At 41.4% G+C, this 16,739-nt stretch overlaps 1 protein-coding gene across 1 annotated transcript in view; it reads right to left on the bottom strand.

Moving 5' to 3' along the window:
- Positions 1 to 16,739, bottom strand: part of LOC131031533 (uncharacterized) — a 70,291-nt gene that overhangs the window by 19,268 nt on the left and 34,284 nt on the right. The window contains exon 7 of the mRNA XM_059213131.1: positions 11,593 to 11,781. The gene's annotated coding sequence lies outside the window, so the exon portion shown is untranslated. The remainder of the gene's footprint in view (positions 1 to 11,592; positions 11,782 to 16,739) is intronic.

Raw genomic sequence — 16,739 nt, 5'->3', positions numbered from 1 at the left:
AACCCAAACTTGTCTGCAAAACACGTTTTTCAGTCTCAGCTTCCACCAACTGCTACTCAAATGATATTGTCTCCCTAGCCAATTTGTCCTCGATAGCCACCCATGCTGCTCTCCCGGCATCCAACTCCTGGGTACGCTAAACTAAGTCTCACGCGACTATTGCCTCCAACCTGGTGGTCAGCTCCTCCCAAGCCCTCTGTGCATCCACCAAGGCAACCTCACGTCCAGCCGAGACATACTCCGAGTTCCTCAAAGCGTACCAGTCATGCCTGGAGGTGGCCACAATCCGCTGGCACAAATGCTAGGAGACACCTCAAATCCTCCATCACACTCCCCAAAGGCCAAAAACTGAACTGAATAACTCCCTAGTGTCATACAACTGCGCGGACCTGCAATGCCTTCCCTCAAACTCTGTTTGTTCCCAACCTCCAAATCCGTCTCCCTCTACGGCTTATGGCTTCCCTGCCAATGCTTAGCTGCGGGCTTCTTTCTCACAATACGGACAACCACAACACTTCCCGTGGTCTGCTGTAGCTCAAAATAAACTGGGGGTCTGGGGGCAACGCCCCCAATGGGGTCGAGGGGCAGCGCCCCAGGTGCGCTCCCTGTCGCAGTACAGGGCGGGGTCAAGGGGTAGCGCCCCCGCCGCCAACACCAATTTACAACCTTCAGAACCCCACGAAAGTCCATGGCGCGCATCATTTCTGTGATATTTTATGATGTCAAAACCCTTCTTCTACACTCCAATATTTTCAATGTCTAGGCTCCAGATGTCATCGAATCATTTTTCAATCCGTCGTCGTTGTTTTTTTGTTTTTGTTTTTTTTAGGCACTATAATGTCCCCGATGGCACCCCAGCCATACAACCTCCCTGTACGGTCAACAACAGCACTGGCACCTCCAATCGTGCGGTCAACACCCTCCACCGTACGACTGTGTTTGTTTGTGCAGGGGCTGCGTTTATGTCTTCGTGCTCCGCGACAGCAGTGGTTTCCACCGCACGGTGGTGGACGTGCTACTGTACGATGGTTCCACCGCCGGTGTTGCCACCGTACGATGGTTCCACCGCACGGTGGTCCCACCGCCGGTGTTGCCACCGCACGATGGTTCCACCGTCGGTGTTGCCACTGCACGGTGGCCTCACCGTCGGTGGGACCACCGTGCGGTGGAACCACCGTGGCTTTCTTCTCCTTTTTTCCGTACGGTCAGCTGACCCGTACGGCCATACGATTTTTTTTCTTTTGACCGTACGGTCGCTGTCGTACGACCGTGCGATTTTTTTTTCAATTTTTTTTTTATAAAAAAAAAAAAATTTGATCGTACAATCGCCTGTCATACGACCGTACGTTTCTTTCTTTCTTCCCACCGAAACGGTTAAATGCAGAACGTAAATGCACAGAACATAATGGAAATATATTAAATAACCAGCCTCTATATTAATTCCACAGTCCATGTACAATAAGTGCTTATAACATTACATCTGACACGACTAACCTGATCCTTTCGAAGAAAAGGTACACAATATATAATACCCGAAGGGGTGCAACACAACCGTCGCGACTCCAGCTACCTACCCGTCGGCTAACTAACTGACCGCCGTAACTCATTATTACCGACGACAACATAAACATAATATAACAACATAACATAATGATTATTCCCGTCAACAGTGGTTTCTTCTCCTAAGAAAGAAGTTCCTCCTTTTGGGCCTCCTCTTTGTCTCTCAAGTGCTTTTGGCGAAATTGATTCCCTTTTGATCACTTTGTAGCTGAAGAGTGTTGTTTAGTTGTGAGGGTGTTCTCCTTGTTCATTCCTACCAGTTCTTGAGCCAAATTTTGACTCTCAAACTAGAGCCACATCCCCCTCTTTTTTTGTGACCATTCTTAGCCTCATCTGATTTGTTGGCAACTGTAATAGTTTTAAGGATTGGTTAAATGGTTAGACTCCTATTTCAAACATGAAATTATTTTTGAGGAAGAAATCTTCTAGCCAAATTATCCTTTGGTCTAATTTTAAGGGGAGGTTGGCTTAGTTTTCTTGCATTTTTTCTAGGTTCACTTTTTTGTGTCCTTGTTGGTTGATTTATCTCTTCCTTTGCTAGTTATTTCTCTTAGGTCAAGCATAAGCTTGTTTTTTGGCCTATGTTCCCTTTCTACTACATCTTATGTATGCTATTGTTTTTATGTATGGGTTGGGGCCCTGTTGACGTGTATTTTGTACACAATCATACACAGAATAAAATACCTAAGGGTAACTTATCCTCTCTTGAATAAAGCCTCTGATTGCTGAAGATGTCGCAAAAAAGGATCAATCAGGGTGACTCCAATGTTCTTTTATGTAGGGTCTCTACGTGTGGATAAGCACCAGTGGTCGTTGTGAATGCTGTTTCATCAAGGGGCCTTACGTCCTCCGAGCTGCAGGAACAAGATTTTCCTAAAACTAACAAGTTCTCAAAAAAGATCAAAGGGTAGAGTTTGCAAGGGATAAATTCTAATCTAATCCTATGAATGACCTAATGTAGGCTAGACTTAGTAAGATTCTACCAATTTCAATATTGCCATGAAATAACAACCCAACTGAAATTGATGGCGATCTTCTAAGGTAACAAATGATTTTTCAATTCATCAAGGATCATATACACTACCACAAAGGCACATATCCAAAGCTCAATGACGATTGAAGGTTTAAGCAATTCAAGTCTCTCCAGTTGACCACACAAGGCGTTCCTACAATCAGTAAGAAGCTAGTGGTTTGGAACGTGAATCTCACCAAAATCAAGCCCAACACTTAGTCCTTCAAACTTAAATACTACTTCGACTGAGAATGATTCAAGAAAACAAACAACCATGAGGATAGCCACAAGAATTGCAATAAAACACCATAACTTCAATATTTTATTGATCTCAAAGCCAAAATAGACAACAATTGTTTGAAATTCTTTCTTCAAACTCAATCTTGCTACAAAATAACTTTCTTCTCTCCAAAAGCTCTAATCTTCTAACTATTTCTTATTGTTCACTATTTCTAATTACAAAATGAAAATGAATGAGGGTATATATAGCATCCTCAATTACAATGAACGGCCCAGATCAAAAGAAGATCAACGGCTGAGATTCTGACACCTAAACCCTAATTAGGGTTTTATTACAAAAGTTGCCTTTTTATTGAACAATATTAAATGCATAGCCAAATATTTAATTTGGCACAAAAATCTAGGAAACATAGACCAATGATAATTAAGGTGCCACGTCATCTATAACAACCTCTCTTCTAGAACCTTATTCCCTTTCCAATGCTCCTTTTTAGCATATGCAATGAATCTGGACACGATTCCCTCAATCTCAGCAATAGGAATCTCAGGAAGATTCCTCATTCGTTCTTCCAAGTGAATAATCTGATCAAAGGCCTTGAGAAGAGCTACGTCCCATTCAGGTTTGAGTTCCTTGATTTTCTCAATCAGGAGCATAGTAGCAAACATTTGATCTCTTTGCTCATCTGTAATCACATTCTCATCTTTGCAAAAGATGACTTTGACCCTTTCTTCCAACTCTTGAAGTTCCACATCTGTCTCAACTTCGATCCTTCTACCAAGAATAGTACATAAAACCCCAAACACCTTGTCCTGGATTGGATGGATGACCTCCTCCACTTGATTGCATTTGGCGCTGGTGTCCTCGAAAAGAACTTCCTTCATCTGGAGTAAAGTAGACCCCTGGAGTAAATTATGAGCTCCTCCATCCATTATCTTTTCTTGTGCTAAGGTCTTCCTTGGTGTTTGCCTGATTACTTGAAGAACAGGAATGATAACATCTTTAGTATGAGCAAAGGCGGCTACTGTTATCATTAGGTTGTGGATGATCTCAAGGACCTGGATAGCCCGATGAATGGTCTGCATCATTCTTGTTGCAAACTCAACGACAACTGTATGGGATTTGTCAATCCAAGAGCTCATAAGCTGGACCAAGCTCTTAACTCTCTCTGCCTCACCAACTGATTCAAGGGGAAGTGCTTGCACAGGAGATACTGCTGGATCCTGACGTCCCAAAGGCTGACTGAGGTGGCTAAAGTAGCCTCTCCAAGCACCGACTTCTTTCTCAAGTTTTCTATTCTTTTCCATTTCTCCTCTAAGCTTGTCTTTAAGTGCCTCAAATGAATCAGTTGCCTCATCCAATGCCTGCTCGGTGGTGAGTGGACCAAGCTCAACGGTTTCTACATCATATTCTTCTGCAAGGATTTCACCCTCGTACTTGTCCACTGTCGTTGTAGCTATCTGCAACTTCCTGGACCCTGTCTCATCTCTGATCATATTGGACATTTTGGTGGCCTTCTTCTTTTCTGTTACTCCCTGAGAATTTCCGACAAGGCTATCTAAATCAATCACATTATCTTCGTCTTCGATCACAATCACCCTTGTTAATCTCTCCTTCAACCAATCGGGAATGGTGGACCTTGTCTCTCTAACTTGTATTTCTTTAGGTAGTGGCTCTTCTTTCCGGAGAGGAGACGTCGCTTCATCGTCATTCTGGTCTTCATGTAGCTCATTGACCTGGGGAGATTGACTTGATGAACGTTGAGATGCCTGTCCTTCTTCATGTTTATCATTCTGAACCATTGATTCCATAGATTCCTCTACTTCAAGTGTTCTTTTCTCTTGTCGAGAAGATGTGCCGGATGAGCGATCTCGATTGGCTTCTTGCTTCTTGGAAGATTCTCTTTTCTCAGGTCTTTCCTTCCTTTTCGCACCTCTAGGATGAGGATTGCTTTCACTTACGCTTCTGGGGTGAGGATTGCCTTCGCTTGTGCTTCTAGGATGAGGATGGCCCTCACTTGCGCTTGCTCCTTCTATCGACCTTTCCTCCAAAGTAAAAGTCATAGGTATGTTTTGCTCTCTCAACTTTTGATGTTGCACATCAACCCATCTGCGAGTACAGGACAAAACTGGAGCCATCAAAGTCTTCAAGTCCACAACCTCAGGCTCGTTCCAATCTATCTTCACTACCTTGTCCTCTCTATCATAAGAGGATTGGAGGTGCCTGCCACTGTCCTGAGCTTGATCGGCCACCCTGTAAACTTTGCATTTCCTGATGAAATCCAAAGGCAATCTAGAATGCATCTTTCTTTTTACCTCTAAATCATTTGAGAGATTCATCCAAAAGTCCTCTACCTGACATTCATGCTTGTATTTTCTACCAACTGTCTCTTCTATATACCCATAAGGATCAAAATTCTCCCTCAATGAAAAGAATGAAAATGAATATAAGGCCAACTCTCTTTCTGCATCATCTAAAGTTGGAGCATTAGGACATACCTCAACTGAATTCCCTAGTATGATAGGTACAGGAATCCCATTTCCATGCCTGTGTCTGAATGCCTTCGCATAAGCTGCCAATTGCCTAGTCACCTCAAGTAGTACTATCCTGTCTATCGGATATCTTGGCAACATATATGGAGGTGAAGGACACCCATGAACTCTAATATATGTAAACTTCTGGAATTGGATAAACCAAGCACCATACCTCTTCACAAGTTCTTGTGCCTCTTGAGATAGCCGATTATGAATCCCGCCTTGCAGTGTCCTGGTGATGTTCATTGTGAAAGTATCATTGACTAACTTGTAATTACTCCCAGGTGGATGATGCAAATGAACATAAGTCACAAACTCTGAATTCTCCAAGTCCTCTTCCAATCGCTCCTCTGTGAGGTAGTCCTGCATATTCAAAACTCCTGATCAAGGCATACATGATGTACGAGCTCATGTGGAAGGATTTAGTAGCCTTCAGTCTTCTCAACTGCACGTCCAAGCAATGGCTAATAATTCTAGCCCAATGAATTGTTCCTTTTCCTTGAACTATCACTTGGATAAAGAAGAACATCCACTTCTCAAAATAGAAGGCTTGAGGAGCCCCTGTAACTCAATTGAGTAAGGTTATCAAATCTCTGTACTCCTCCTGGAAGTCGATCCTATGTGGTGTGTTGGGAATCTTGCTCAGGCGAGGACGACTTTTGAGTAACCAATTCTTGTTGATGATGCTCAAGCAAGTGTCTGGATCATCTTCGTACATGGATCTAGCTCCTTCCAAGCTTTTGTAAATCATATCTTTATGTTCTGGTAGATGAAGAGCTTCACTGATAGCCTCATCTGAAAGATAAGCCAAAGTGTTTCCTTCCTTGGACACGATCGATCTTGACTGTGGGTCATAATGGCGAGCACACTCGATCATCAGCTCATGGCACTGGACTGCTGGAGGGAAGCCGACCGCCTTGATAATGCCACTTTCAATTATTCTCTTTGCGATAGGTGATGGCTTTCCAATGTAAGGGACCTCTCGAAACTTCTTCACACTGAAGTTTCCTAGGTTGGTATCTCCAATGTTACTCCATTTTGACACGATCTTGGTCTCCATTTCTTCATTCCTTTGATCTTCCTTCATGAGGGTTGGACGACTGGTGGATGCTCCTGCCTTTGGGGTCGCCATCTTGACACCTACACAACATTTCATAATGAGCAATATACCTTGGAACGTAGAAATATAGATTAAGTTTAAGCTTTAAATTTAGCAAACTTCATGATAAATCTTTGAATTATCATTTCCTAAATACGATTATGCAATTGGAAATTCAAAATTTCAAAATTTAAACAAGGGAGATCTTGCCATACCTCTCTTTGAGAACTAGCTCTAAAAAGCGATGCAAAAATTAAGAAATTTGCTAGGCAAAATGAAGATCGAAGTCTTCTAGCAAAGGCGCCTCCTTCATCAACTTCACCACCTTGGGTCTTCAACGCCTTGAGGGAAACTCGCTCCACCTCTAACCTTTAACAAAGTTCGCACTCCTTCTTGGATTGAAATTCGCACCTCTCCTTGGATCAAAATTCGCACTTCTCCTTGGATGAGATTTCGCTCCTTCTATTGCTTCTCCAAATCGCATTTAAACAATGATTGAATGATGGATTAAAATGCCTCAAAGTACCTTTCTTATATAGGAGCTCATGCATTGCAATTCCCATAGGCCGACTTGAAAAATAAGCCTAAAATAAATAAAAATTAAATAAAAGAGGAGGCTGACCTCTAAAAAAATATGAAAATAACATCCCAAGCGCTCTCCTTTTTTTATTTAATTTAATAATAATTAATTTAAATGCCTTTGCAATTAAAATTTTGATTTTTTAAAAGGCTTAAATCAATTATTAAATGCCTTATGCGAACTCATTAAATGCCCATTTAATTAAAAAAATATTCCAAAGTTTTAGCGGATTTAGCATTTAATGCAATTCAAAAAATTTGGCGTCTAGGCATGGGAGGAATAAGGGACATCCATCAACATCGCTCTGGTCCCTGGGAGAGGGACAGGAGCGCCCATGCATTTTGGTCCTCCATCCTTCATTTTTTACGTTTGAAACTTCATCCTTGATGTTCGAAATGGCGTTTTCGCTTGGAATCTTGAGTTTGATTCATGTGATCTTTGGAAGGGGCGTACCTTGGAACATTTTCGCCCTGGTCCCTTGGAGAGGGACAGGAGCGATTTTCTACTTTTGCCCTTGATCTTTATCTTCTAGATCGCCAATTCACGTTGCAGGGCAATCAATGATCTGCCTCATTTGTTCTATGCATGCCTAACTCGTTTCTCCAATACCAAATGAGCTCTTCCAAGGATATTCGCCCTAGTCCTTCAGTGAAGGACAGGAGCGATTTTTTGCTTTTGTGCTTAAGTTAGTCAATTTTTTAAGGTTGGTTCCTTGTTCATCGCCCTTCGAAAGACATTTTTGACTTTGCATGACCTCGCCTTGACGTGGTTTTGGAAAGGAATGATTGATTCTATAGAAATCGCCCTGGTCCTCCAGTGAAGGACAGGAGCGATTTTAAATCCATGGCACAAATCCTTAATCATATCAATGTCTAATTATCTTCAAGGCGTAAAACATTGTTCCTTAATCCATCTCGAGTCTTGCAAACGAAAGTAGTACTCCAAAATGTTAGGCAATCAGGCAAATTTGAAGATTTCGCTCTGGTCCCTTGGTGAGGGACAGAAGCGCCTTGGCCATTATAGGCTCCACTTGTGTTTTGCAATCTTTCAAAATTATCTTCAATAGAGCGATTACGCCTTCCTTTACTCATCCTAAACGTAAAACTTGCTTCACCTTTGCCAAAAACTTGTCTTTTGAGAAAATCGCTCTGGTCCCTAGGAGAGGGACAGGAGCTACCTTTGAAATTCGACTTGGTCCCTGAGAGAGGGACAGGAGCGCCTTAGCCAATTTGGATCGATTTTCTCCATTGTGGTCCATTCAAGTTATATTCAATGAGAAAAACACACTTTCCTTGTCCTTCTCAAATCGCGAAATCATTTAAATCTTGCAAGGATAAGGCAAACTTGGCATTCAAGCTCTGGTCCTTCAGTGAGGGACAGAAGCGATTTGGTCTTATTAGCATATTTCCTTGCCAGTTGGTTACTCAAATTATATTCAATGGACAAGACATGCCCTCCTTGATCACTTCCAATCATAAAATTGTCTTGATCCTGCAAGAACAGTGCAACTTTGAAAAACAAGCTCCGGTCCTTCAATGAGGGACAAGAGCGAACTTGTCTTTAGGGTCAAATCTTTATAAATTTTCATCTCAAATTTCCTTTGCTGGGAAAGATATCATCATTTTGCAAGCTATGAACAAGAGCCCAAATCCAAAAACATCCAAGAAGGTGTGTTTGAGAAAAAACGCTCTGGTCCCTGGGTGAGGGACAGGAGCGATTTGTCCTTGCTGGGCCAAAAGTTCAATCTTTCGTTGCCAATGACTAAGTCTGGATACTCCTTTATGCTCATTTCATCTTTCCTTGCGTCCTTGATGCTTCAGTTTGATCAAATGAGGCCCAAAACGAGCTAGGTAAGCCATTTCGCCCTGGTCCTTCAGTGAAGGACAGGAGCGATTTGGTCTTAAACTTAAAAAACTTGGCCCTTTTGAGTCTTCAAAATCTTCAAAACCTTCGATCCACGTTCGATCATGTCCCCTGGCGACCCTGCACAAAATAATTAAAACAAGTCAATAACCAAGATGCATAAAATATCGCTTTCGCCCTGGTCCCTGAGTGAGGGACAGGAGCGATTTTGCCCTTATAAGCCAAAATACCAAAAAATTAGGTCTTCAAATCACTTCACCATGCAGGGTTAGGTCGTCTTCAAGTCCAGGAATCGGTTACCTTGCTTCCAAAATTTGGTTAGAGTTTGCCCAGACAAAATGAATAATTCCATCATTAAAATGCTAACCCCTAGACCTAACTTGAATTTGCCCTCAAAATCCTGACTGGACCCACCCTGAGACATACTCAACTTCCTGACAGACTCAATGCTATTTCAAAATTGCAATCTCCGTGAGGATGCTTAATAATCTTTCAAAATTAGACTGGACTCGGCTTGAAGATATCAAAAAGGAAACTCCTAAGGCTTAACCCTAGTCCAGACGACTCACTCACTTACTCAAAATCCTAAAATGCAGAGAAGAACAGGAAAAACAAAAGCAAAAAAGAGGGGGTCCCCATTTTAATGGGGCGATGTGTGAAATGGTCACAACAGGCCCCTAAAGATTCCCTCCACAAATTATCAGAAATAACATTGTAATTCAAATTAAAGTATAGTAGAATTAATTCATAATTAGTGATCAAGAACTACATGCAAGGCCCCAAACTTCGTGGAAATCTTATTAATAATTGCTTTATCAGAAATAACATTGTAATTCAAATTAAAGTATAGTAGAATTAATTCATAATTAGTGATCAAGAACTACATGCAAGGCCCCAAACTTCGTGGAAATCTTATTAATAATTGCTTTACTTGTGTGAGTGAATTTTGTTACACCAAGTGCAACTTTGTTGTTTAAGTGTTATCTTTATGTTCTATGACTGATAGAATTGTGCAGGTTCAAGGAATACAAGTATCAATGTTGAACTTTGTTACAAAAGGGTATCTAGTGATTAATGGTATTTGTTCTTTGCTATTATTTCCATTGAGGGTTAAATTTTATAGTGTGGGAACATTTTCAGCAGTTTTGAGTTTCTAGACAATAATATTTGTCAGGATATTTGTATCCTTGTTTTGTAAGCGAAAAGTAGCAAAATGCTTTAGTGTGTAACATCTGAACACTATTTTAGCTTGGATCTGTGTGTGAAAATTGTTTCAAATTTTGCATGTTATGTATTTCAGATATATGTTAAAAAATCCAATTGGAAAGTCTTTTGTGAATAGATTTTGTTTCTGCTTTGAATGAAGGGAGCTTCCCCTCATAATAAAAGAGAAATATTACCTCAAATTCTATAAATATTCCATTTTGTCTCACAAGACAAATCAAAACATAATGCATTACATAAAAGGCATTTCATGGTGTTACACTGCCTTAGACAGTCTACAAGTTGGGAGCAGATTACCCTGTGAATCTAATAGTGCTGTATGCTGTATATTGCATAAAGTGCATGGTGTGAATTTGGTTGCAGTAGCGCCAGTAGGGGTATGCTTAGCTCTAAGGTGTTCATATGATGCACAAATATCTTGGCACTTTGAAGGCACTATGACGAGCATGCTTGCAGAATAAGCACTGTGAGGTGCACAACTATTCTAAAAGTTGGGTATGGCACAAATTGGTTGTCAATTGTGGTTGTATGTTGCGTATGACACGAAAGTGCCACAATGGAAGATGTTTGTAGTCATCTATTCATTCTATGCACTCATGCTACTATAAGGACTGTCCAAAAGCAAGAAAAGAGCTTTATAATAGTGGTATTTGATCTCAAAGGAAGTGTAAGTTATGAAGATCATATTTGTTGTTCCTTAGTGCCACAATGGAAGATGTTTGTGATCATCTCTTCATTTTACACACTCATGCTAATATAAGGACTGTCCAAAAGAAAAGAAAAAGAGCTTTATAGTTGTAGTATTTGATTTCAAAGGAAGTGTAAGTTTTGAAGATCATATTTGTGTTCCTTTAAGGTACAACGTTGATAAGTTTTTGAATTCCTCAAGGAAAACTATCTAGGTAAAATCCATATGCATGAATATTCATCATCAACTTCTACAAAAGCAACTCAACAGGCCATGAAATCAACATCAAATATCTAAAAATGGAAAGAATGTTGTGGTTGAACATATTAAAATAATATCTCTATAATTAATTAGTTGATGGTCAATAATGTAATATAATGTACTTTATCAACTGTTGGCTACTTATTTTAGTCATTTCTTACAAACATAATCATGTATGTTCAGAGAATATTTCATAAGCTTAGACAGAAATCAAGACACAAAATCAAATAGAATTGCATGTAGACTAAAAATGACATTTACAATTTGACAACCAAATTACAATGTGAAAGAGTAGAAAGAGTTTAACATGGATGGAAAGAGGATAAGAAATTGTTAGCATCAAAGTTAACTTCTTAAGTGCTTGTAAATTAATCCACTGGAGACAAAGATTTGCATTTGTTGTAATAATAGCCTTAAATCAAAGCAATTAAGAAAATTCCAGAAAACCACAATGATAAAGCATATATGAGACACAAAGACAAATGTAAACCTAGTTAACAAATTTAACAACTCGTTTGTAATCTAAATCCTACCTTTTTCCCAGCTGCCCACCAAGATTGGAAACCAATCCGAGGATTCTAGTGTATTTGATCCACTCGGTTTGCAATGGCAAAATAGGTTCCATATTCACAAAGTGCATCCCGATAGTATGCATCATTAAGAAGTGGAAGTCGAGCAGTTGCATCCACATCGTCAGTCCCATTTCTAAAGCTTGTTTTAGCCTATGGCAAAATCAAATAAATAACAATATCATTGCGTGAGGAATGATCAAGCTTTAATAGCAATAGATGTTGTAATATAGATATTTTTGGTTGCCATGATATACACCTTATGTAAGGAAGTCACAATGAATTTATGTGTGATGTCCCCATCAAATTTCTAATATAAAACAAGATTTCGTTAGATATTGTGTAGCTAACTTAGGAAACTCCTTGTATTATCTTTATAGAACTAAGAATGTCAATAGCCAATACAACATAAGACAGCAGCAACTATGCCACACTTGATTAGTCACGGCAGTAGTTCACCATGGATGAGAGAGATCAGTATATAAGTATTTAGACTACATTCATGGGATATCAAGGAAACTGAAGAAAGTGTTCATATTCAAGGGAGTTGTTGAAACAAATATTATATGTCAAAATAACATACAAGATAGCTACTATATTGACACTGGAGTTATTGTTAAATAGAAAATAAAGATTGGAGGATTTCAGCTTTACATTTTGTTGTGACCTAATGACACATCACCCCATCCCAGATAGGGACCCCCCTAGCTTTTAGGCCCTTTTGGTCATTTGGCCTTGGTTTTTGTGTGTGTTGGTAGCAATCTCTTCAAATCTCTCCGCGTTGCGCGTTGCGGGTGTTCGGGGGTCAATTAGGGTTAATCTGCTTCTCTGTCAAGCAAATTCTATGAAGTCTAGGGCCTGTTTTGTCTTTTTTCTAGGGTTTTGCCTTTTGTCCTAGATTTTAGGGGTTCCTGTTAGGGTCTCGGGAAAACTAAGCATACGACTGGAATCAGGGCCCTTCAAGGGACCTCCCAGTAAAATTTGAGCCCAAACGGAGCAACTTTCTATTTTTAGAAAGTCCCTATTTTTTAGGGATTTTTCTGAGTCCCGGAATGCCGCCATTTTGCCAAAAATCAAACTTACTATTTTTAGTAATTTCTATTTTTAGTAAGTTTCTATTTATAGCAAGTCATTATTGCACCCTGTTTGGAGATCTAATGCTGACACCTGGAAAGTTTCTATTTTTGGAAAGTCAATACTGGCAGGGTCAGTCGGACAAGGCGACAAGGATCAGGCGTTCGCAGACAAATCTAATTCCGGAAAGTCAGACAGCAGAGAAAGATAGCTAGAAATGGGTCAAGTGCTGGAAATCCATGCCTAAAATGGAAAGCTCAGGAAAACACTTCAAAAGCACAGGAGGTCAAAATATTCTAAGTCTGGAAGCCATTCACAGGTGGAAAAATCCATCAGTCCATGGACAGGGCCAAAATGCGCCCAAGGCTAGGCTGGGGCGCCAAAACCAAGATGTCATTCACAAGTGGGAAAATCCATCAGTCCATGGACAGAGTGAAAATGCGCCCAAGACTGGGTTGGGGCGCCAAAACCAAGATGTCATTCACAAGTGGGAAAATCCGTCAGTCCATGGACAGAGCCAAAATGCGCCCAAGGCTGGGCTGGGGCACCAAAACCAAGATGTCATTCACAAGTGGGAAAATTCGCCAGTCCATGGACAAAGTGAAAATGCACCCAAGGCTGGGCTGGGGCGCCAAAACCAAGAAGGCATTCATAGGTGGAAAAATCCATCAGTCCATGGACAGGGCCAAAATGCGCCCAAGGCTAGGCTGGGGCGCTGAATCCAAGAAGCCATTCACAGGTGGAAAAATCCATCAGTCCATGGACAGGGCCAAAATGCGCCCAAGGCTGGGCTGGGGTGCCAAAACCAAGATGTCATTCATAGGTGGAAAAATCCATGAATCCATGGACATGGTGAAAATTTCACCTAAGCTAAAAAATTGAAATCTTGCCTACGACATGGAATCCCAGGGGTCAAGGAGGAATAAAAAGCAAAATTCCCCTCGAGCGAATTTTCGAATATGCTATTTTTAGACACCAAATCCCGACCAAATATGGAAAATTTTATAGATTCGGAATCGAGATGAAATTCCCCATCCAATGAGGTTGACTCCTAAATTTTAGGAAGATCCCTAAAAAAATAGGGATGTGGAGAAGAGCCATGAAAATTCCTTCGAAAGTAGGAGACGACAAGTTGGAGTAGAATCAAGCAAATCCTCAGCAAAATCCTTCAAAATTGGAAAGAATGAAATCAACGAGTTGGCAGGAGGAATCTTCCAAGTATGACGCATGACTTGGAGCATTTAAGGAAAGTTCTAAATTTGAACTCGTTCGCATGGGAAGTTGCCTTTGCATGGCATAGTGATTGGGGAAAGTACGATGCGCCATAAATGCAATTACTAATTAGATGCCTCTTAAGAATTCTATATAAGTTGGGAAAGGCATTTCATTTTTCACGTGCAAGATTCAGGAAAGAAGAAGTGGAGAAGTGAAGAATATTCATACTTAGTCTCTATTTTCATCATTTCAAAGTGCTTCCAAGATGGCGGAACCCAGCAAGGCAGCTACTATCTCCAGGTAGGCATTGATCAAAGCGGAGATGAGGGGTTTTCTTCCTCATTCCCGGTTGAATTCAAGATGGGAAGAAATCAGCGATACTAACCTTGGCATGTTCAACTTGGCTGCATTCAAGATCCGAATGTTCGGAACAGCAGGGCATAATCCATCCCCGACAGCTATCAGAATTGTGAGAAGTGGAATAGTTGCAGCAGCTGGCTTTCCTCCCGCTATTCAATGCCCAGATTTGGTTTTGGAATGTGCAGCACATTACAATCTGGAGCGGAAAACAATCTCAACGCCAGATGGCAAGTTACTGGCAACATTGACTCCAGAGTCAATTGGTGAAGCTTTCGGAATCCCTTCACATTATTCCATGACGTACAGGAATAGCAACGGAGCTCAGGCAGTATATGAAGCAGGCCCCGCTAGGTGTGCTGATTTGATCAACAAGCAGTGGTTGCTGAAGCCTAGAGTGCACGCTTCCAAGATGCTCAAAACTCTCACAATCTTCGAGTTCAAGCAGGAGTATGTGGACCTGATAAAGATGTTGAGCAGAGTAATGGGATGCTCACATTCGGTGAACTTCGAGCCCTGGATATTCTTCTACATAGGCGAGATCATGAATTCAAATACACTGATCGACTGGGCTAGATTGGTCAGTCACTACTTGCATGAACAATTGAAGAACCTGAAAGAGAAAAGGTCTCAGTCCTTTTTTATGAGCTCCTACCTGTTCTATATGCTTGCACGAAGAGGAGGATTCGATGGGCTGCCAGCAAGAGGAATCATGGGCTGCGGACCAGCTCAGTTAAAAGTGCATGAGTGTTACCCTCAGCTACATCTCTCCAATGTTAGCTCTTACAGGTTGGCGAATGACACCTTCACCATGTACCTGACACGACTCATGCAAAATAAGTTACACATGAGGTTGTCTCCACAAGCAAGTGCCTTGGTCCAGAGGTATGGCGCTGCGTTTCTGCAATTCCCCAAATTCACCTACATCAGGGCGCAAGGGTTCTCCTTCCAGTCTTACAAATTGCCCAGATATCCGTCAAACAAGCTTATATTGCTCAAGCTCATGAGGCAGTTAACTGCCTATGATCAGTTGCAGAAGAAGAAAAAGAAGCAATCTATTGAATTTCCAATTGTCTTGGGGGATTTCATGGAGATATGCCCAGGTTTGGAGGCTGCTGAAAGTGCAGCAGGGGAATTGGCATTCTATCGCCTACCATTTTACACATCCAGGGCCCAATATGATCCTTACAACCAGATTAGGAAGGTTGTTGGTGTCAAATTCATACACAAATTTCACTTAGAGGATTACTGGGCAAGTGTCGAGGATGACCTTTGTTTGCCCTCTCGGGTGAATAACTTAAAGCACACAGATAAAACACGTAATGCAAAATAATAATGCCATAGATATCAGATGCAATATATCAGATGTTATTCCATTCATCATTGTCCCCTTTACAAGTTACATTCCGAAGTATATAAAGATACCGAGGGGGTGCGAGCGCCAACCGTCGCACCGCAACTACCACCCCTCGGCTGCCAACTAACCAACACAATTACAACTTAATTAACTAGTTTTATTTCCATGTACAATATTGCCGCCAACAACCTTGAGGTCAGGAGAAGAATGCATTCCAGACTCCCCCTTGACACCATCAGAATAAGTGAAATTCATCAGGTACTGGATCAAGTGAAGGAAGATTCAGATTTGACGCAAACCGAATTCGAGAAAGTGAAGGATCAACCTATCCAGTTGCCAGATTGGTCAGAGTCTGAGGTAGATGATTTGAACATCTTAGCTAGACCAGTGCTAAAATTCACCAAGCACTAGATTGACAGGCAGATAAGAAAGCTGGTAGAAGACAATGTCCATCTGACACACCAGCTTATGGGAAATCTAGACTCCCACAGCGAGGCAACTGAAAGCTCTTCACAGGTTCAAGCAGGTAGAGAAGCCCGGATGGACAAAGGAAAAAATGCCCCAAAGAGGCCAAGAGCAACAAAGATGAAGGATATCCAGCAGGAAATCCCACACGAAGTTCAACAGGAAGCCCAGCAAAAAAAACCTCCACAAAAGAGAGCAAGGACAGGAAGGGAGCATTCACCAGTTAGCTCCTCGAGCATACAGGAAGTGGAGATGTTTCCACATCCCACAGGCCCACTTCCAGGGAACGTTCCAGTGCCGGATATACTCAGCATCAATGCTTCACAAGGCCATCATCAACCAAGAAATCAGAGGCAAGAAAGCCCCCCGCACCAGGAAGAAGTTCACCAGGATAGCTTCGTGGAGACTATCCTTGGTGAAATGGAAGAGGAATCTCAGGAACAGGTACATGCAGACGATCATAGCCATTCCATCCCCGCGCCTGATTGGTTGATAGGCAAATTGGGGAATGAAGCAGAAGGAGGAACCAATCCTACTCAAGAGTTGGAAGAATTATTGAAGAGGATGGATCAACCACCGGAAAGGAAGGCTCCTCGAAAGTTTTCCAAGGTAGTCAGGGAAGAATCCGGATCCCGGACTTTGC

This window comes from Cryptomeria japonica, chromosome 10 (assembly GCF_030272615.1).
Source record: "Cryptomeria japonica chromosome 10, Sugi_1.0, whole genome shotgun sequence".
Lineage (NCBI taxonomy): Eukaryota > Viridiplantae > Streptophyta > Pinopsida > Cupressales > Cupressaceae > Cryptomeria > Cryptomeria japonica.
This window is presented reverse-complemented; position numbering and strand designations above follow the sequence as displayed.